The sequence below is a fragment of the Anas acuta genome, chromosome 2 (assembly GCF_963932015.1).
Source record: "Anas acuta chromosome 2, bAnaAcu1.1, whole genome shotgun sequence".
NCBI classification, from domain to species: Eukaryota; Metazoa; Chordata; class Aves; order Anseriformes; family Anatidae; genus Anas; species Anas acuta.
This window is the reverse complement of record NC_088980.1, coordinates 49,300,513-49,306,512: the sequence shown is the minus strand read 5'-3', so window position 1 is coordinate 49,306,512 and position 6,000 is coordinate 49,300,513. Positions and strand designations below refer to the sequence as shown.

Below are 6,000 nucleotides of genomic sequence, written 5' to 3'. Positions count from 1 at the left end.
ATGAAAATAATAGTGACAGCACACTGATGTTTTAGTTGTTGCAGAGCAGTACTTACACAGAGCCAAGGACTTTCCAGCTTTTCATGCTGCCCTGCCAGCGAGGAGGCTGGGGGTGCACAAGAAGCTGGGAGGGGACACTGCAAGGACAGCTTGCCCAAACTGACCAAAGAGATATTCCCTACCATGTGTCATGCTCAGCAATAAAAGTTGAGGGAGCTGGCTTAGAAGGTTGTCATTGCTCAGGGACTGACTGGGCATAGGTTGGATGATGGTGAGCAATTGCATTGTGCATAATATTTTTTATCATTTTCCTTGCTTTTATTTTTATTTTTATTTTTATTTTTATTTTTATTTTTAATTCTATTTTTATGTTTTCCTTTGTTATTAAACTGTTGTTATCTTAACTTGAAAGTACTGTCTTTTTTACCTTTTTTTGGCATTCTCCCACGTCCCATTGAGGGGAAGTGAGCGAACAGCTGTGTGGTGCCTAGCTGACTGCTGGGTTAAACCACAACACTTACTTTGGCTGAAATGGAGACTTTCTTACTCCCCATTTCTCAGATTGCCCAGCTTTTGCTTTACAAATATGTGTATCTTTTACTAACAAATGTCACGTACCATGTCTGCAGAATGCTAGATAAGTTCTTGAGGAAAATATTAGTTTGTTGAAAACTATTTTGCACTGACCAACAAAAGAGGTTACCAAAGAGATATGAATATTTTAAGTAATACTTCATGGATCACATACAGTTACTTAATATATTAAATGTCATTTAATGCTGTAAATACTCTTAACATAAAACTCCCACATATACAATCTTTCATGTGAACAATTAGAAGATACAGCTGGGCCCCACGAAATGCCTTCAAAGGTTTTTGCTCATTTTGACTCAAAAATATCCAAATGATACTTATCTCAAAATGTTTATTCTTCAGTCTCTTTATGAAATCCACATTTTGTTGGACAAAAGGGGAACTCAAAATAACAGTCATCTGATAATATACCTATGAAAATAAATGTTTAGTTGAGTTGAATATGGAATGGATGCAAATGCACTCACAGAATAAACAATTTAATTTTTCTCCTTAGGAATGGCCTTGCAAAACTGACTTTTTGCTCCAAGCAGTAATAATTGAGTCATCATTATGACTAGTTCAAAATTTAAAGTGTTTCTGACTTCCCACACAATGCAAGTCATGGAAGGTAATAGGCTCTATCTTGGTAACCAGCCAGTGAGCTCCAGTGAAGGTCAAGCAATGCTATTTTTGGTGGCTCAGCAACACCAAACCACAGTCATTTTCAAAGAAAGCAGACCTAATAAATTCAAAAGGTAAGGACTGGAAAGGGAAACTAAGTCACTCAGATTGTGGGAGAGAAATGTGAACACAGAGCAGCCAGCTGGGGTTCAGAGGGAGCCTACTTCAACTGCTCAGTGACAAAAAACAACAAAAAAAAACAACAAAACAAAAAATTATAAAAATACAATAAACCTTTGTATTGTTCTCTCTCTTTATCAGCTCTATTGAGTAACATCATTTTTCAGGGGAAGGCAGTGAGCAGGGGATCTAAAATACTATTACTTCATCACACACACAGAATGAGATAATAAAGTTGTGTTTTTTTCTTGGAGGGTAAGTGCAGGATTGCTTCCTGTGGCTGAGGGACTGGGCTCTCTGTCTTATAGGCTTTCTAAATGTCTTACTTTGTATGCGGCTCTTTGTGACAGCCTGCCCTAGTTGCGGCCTGACAGATATGTCTTGCAGTGGAGCAACTTTCAAGAAAAAATAGTATCTATTTTATATATGTTATTTATGGGTTGGAGCCATTAAAACTTGGAAGAGAGCAGGCTCAAAGGACTGTTTGCATTCCCATCAGAAGCATCTGGCATTTTTACCATTGTTCTTCACAACACTGGAGGACAAGAACAGTAAGAGAGAAGCACTGCAGTTCTGTAATGACAAGATGAAACTGTATTCAGGAGAGACATGGAAGTAGCTATCTGAGGCCTGAGGGTTTCAGCTAGAAAGCCAGACTTAAGTTTACATTGATCGGGTATTTTTCAACACGGAGAAGATGCCACTCAAGCAAATTAGAGAAGGGAGGGAGGAGAGAGCATATATCTGGAAAATGTGCAGAACTCATTATAATTGTATCTGTGCGTATATTTGCTAAGCCAGATGTGTATATTAGGCTAGATATGCTTTAGGGTTGTTTTGCACCAATAATTCTTTAAACATTATTCTGTTTCTATACGGCAACTCTGTCCCTTCAACGTTTTTAAGCCCACCATTTCTTTGACAAATCCATACTAAATAAATAATTCACTGCTTTGAGGCATTTAGTTTAAGGAGAGTGAAAACTATAGCCTGTTAGTGAAAGTTGCAAGGATTTCCATTTTCCAGCATTATAAATAACTTAACAGAGCCATACAGCAAGCAGTCACTTCTGAAGTCATATCTACATGCACAACTCCAGTTAGTGTGGACGATGGTGCTATGTGCATGCATGAAGAATGGAAAAATATCTACTTTCTATAGTCTGACTCAATAAGTTGTGGGTTTTTTGTTTTGTTTTGTTTTGTTTTGTTTTGGTGTGTTTGTTTGTTTGTTTTTTGTTCAGGCTTAATAACCTGATGCTGCACAGTCCTGAGATGCTATTTAAAAGTCCCTGAAGTAGATCTTACATCGTTATTAGATTGGCACATTACAGTTATCAGCTGTTATTCAGAATCCAAAAAATCGTGTCTGCAGTCCCATAGGCTTCGTGCTGATTACTGCGATAAGTTGCTGAGAGGGAAAGAGAGAGATGAATAGAAACTGCAATGAAAAGTGCTCAGTCAGAGGCTGAAATAAGATTTTAATGAGAGTATGAACTCCTGATCTTCACTTTTATCTTGAGATTTGCACCCCTTTCATGAAACCCACTACACTTAAAACACTGCTTCAAGATAACTGTTTCCACTTAGCTTGTTTGCTATCTAAAGTTGATTGACTTCTTGGTTAGCCCATATCACATTCACTGGAGGCCCCACAGCACACTGGGAGTGTCACCATTGGGGACTCTTGTTTCATGGGAACTGGATTTCCTAGGAAAGGGATCTGACTTTCACCTGACTTACCTTCCTTATTGAAAGGCATCACAGTAACTGATGACAAGCAAGGGATCAGAAAGCAGTAAATTTAAGCCTTTTCACATCATGAATTATTTTCTTTTCTAAGTGAAGTTGTTGAAGATCCTGATCCTTCTCCTGGTCCAGTGAACAAAGCCATGGCTCTGAATCCAGATTCAGATTGATATAGATATTTACAGGTATATCTCTATAGCGATATAACTATATATATATATATAGTTATATAGATACCCAGCTACGTCTGCATAGATATATCCAGATATGTACATTCCTTCCTGACCAAGTGATTGTGGACAGTGGGTATTGTAGTTCAAACTTTTGCTGGTTGCTCCAATAATTCAGCCAAGTTAAGGAAAGTGACTTTCTCCCCAGACTAATAGTATGAACAAAACCAAAGCAATATTGCTAACTACCCATCATATCATAAAACTGTACAGCTGAATCAGCAGGAATGTGACTGGATTTCATAATAAGCCTCTTTGATTCTTTGTTTATTTGAAGACTTTTAATCTAGATTACTGTTAAAGGAAATTAAATTAGTATTAACCTTATCTATGAAAATGATGCTTCAAAAAGGTAAGTGTATTTCTTTTGACATGCATGGGAAAAAAAAAATCTGATATGGGTAAATCTCACCAATGTGTAACTCTACTGAAAAACTTGTAGATTGTCAAAGGGAATTGTACTGGATGAATTAAAAGAAATAAGTCCTTGGATATGCTCAGAGATGAGTCTATGATACTATTCTAGTTCTAAATTATACCTAGGCAGATACACAGCATGGAAGGTCACCATCATGTTGGATAGACACATATTTGAGCAAAACTGACATGGTGATGTGTAGATTATCAGATTATCTTTTCATGAACTGGCTACTATTACCAGCTGTATCTAGTTTAAATGATTAACTGAATAGAAAGAAATTAGATAAAAGAACATTTAATAAAAAAACAACAGTTTATTAGTAACTATGAAACTGAGGTTGATTTCCTAGGTTCTTATTGCTTTTTTATCAAATGGAAGGAAAAGAAATGGCTCATGTTATTATTGTTTGCCTAACTTTCCTAATCTTATTGATGTTTAACATTTTATAAGGGCTGGAAGTTGTCTCTTTGTCCCCACAGTACATCTATCATATCTGGGTTTAAGACATACCCTACTGAATTATTGTCTGACTTGGCTTTTCATGGGTACTGTCTGAACACTTGGTTTGCTTCTAATGTTCAAAATAATTTAAATTGTCTTTGTTTTAACGAATGTGGGACATTACCTGTCTTCAACATATTTGTTTACTAAATCCAGATCTATTCCATAATTGTTTCTAAATCAATTAATTTATCTAACTATCCATCTATGGTAAAATTTCTGTCATTGTAAAACTGTAGGTCACATGTTTATTTAAATGTGTAGTGTGTCTCACGAACAGGAAAGGCAAGCACTTATTTAGCTTATAGCTAATTTGGAACCTGTTTGAATCTATAAATGAGGTGTAACCAACAGATAAATGCTAGTTTATCCTTCTATACTCCATGTAGAGTGTCAGTTGTAGCCACTGAGAACTGTGACATGGTAGCTAAAATTATATTTTTCTAAAATAATATCAGTGACTTCCCCTATATGTTTTGCCAGCTCTGTAACTCTCCTTTAGGGGTACTGAAGCGTACTTTGCAAATTTTGGTTCTCTCAGATGTAATTGTCTGGTAAAAGATGGATCAAGACAAGATTGGCACACATAAATGTGATTTCTTTTTATCATGCCAGATTATAAGTAGAAATTATAAATGAATATTTCATACACCGTGTTTCAATGGTATATTGTGCACCTGTATTTCTGAACACCCCCTTCGGATTTCCTGAGTACAAAAAGGAAAACTTTCAAATGAAAAATAGAAAATCCAACAAGATTGAGTCACTCATCTCACACAAAGTTATATGAGCACAACTTTTATTGTGAGACTGATCCATGTCTTTGATGCACTATTCACTTTTCAGTACAGACCTTGCTGCTGCACTGTGTTTCCAAAGAAGAATACTCACCCTTATTTCAGAACATCATTGCTCACTGACACGTCTACTATGCTGATGGAGATAGTATCAGTGTCTTGTATCATATTTTTTTCTACTATACTTACAGTATAAAATGGCATTACATACCAACCTACTTCATTTGGGCCATAAACATGCCTGGGATTCTAAGTCTGAATTTCATAAAGGAGCAGTAATCGTTGTTTGTGTTTTAACATAACAGGAAGACATATATCAAAATATTACAGATTACAAAAACAAAATCCTGGTATTATAATTTAATTTCCCTGAGGAAGATTTTGTCTCATCACTTAGGTGCCAAAGGACAGAAGCTTCCAATTTGTGTTTTTCATCAAGCTCAGAAGAGCTGGGTTTCTTTTGCCCTCTACCCTCTGTTTAGGTCCCAGACTGGTTTTACTCTACATTTCCAATCTGGCCTTCTTGATTTAGATTGCCTCTGATATTCTCTGGCTGATTACCAGGCTAGTGAAGCCGAGTGAAAGGGAATAGGAATAAGGTCCTATGGTACAAAAGAGGCATAAAGGAAACAGGGGAAGAAGATCAAAGTGGGGGAAGAAAGTCTGTAATGCTCCATCTTTCTGAGTCACATCATACTGAAGCACACATCACACTTGGGGCTACATATGTACAATACTTCTTCATACAACACATACTTTACAAACTATTGGTATAACACCACTGGGCATTATGCACCTCCCTGAGAAACCAACACATAATCTTAAAAGTCACCTTGACACACCACAAAATCTCAAGACTGACTTAAAATCAGTGTTTAAAAATAGTTTGCATGGAAGAAATACTCTTAGAAAGATGGTGCTATGGA

General features: G+C 36.5%; 1 long non-coding RNA gene across 1 annotated transcript in view; it reads right to left on the bottom strand.

The window, feature by feature from the left end:
- Positions 1-363: 363 nt before the first annotated feature.
- Positions 364-6,000, bottom strand: part of LOC137852707 (uncharacterized) — a 32,032-nt gene continuing 26,395 nt past the window's right edge. Inside the window, exon 2 of the long non-coding RNA XR_011093989.1 lies at positions 364-1,005. This is a non-coding gene — a long non-coding RNA (uncharacterized lncRNA). The remainder of the gene's footprint in view (positions 1,006-6,000) is intronic.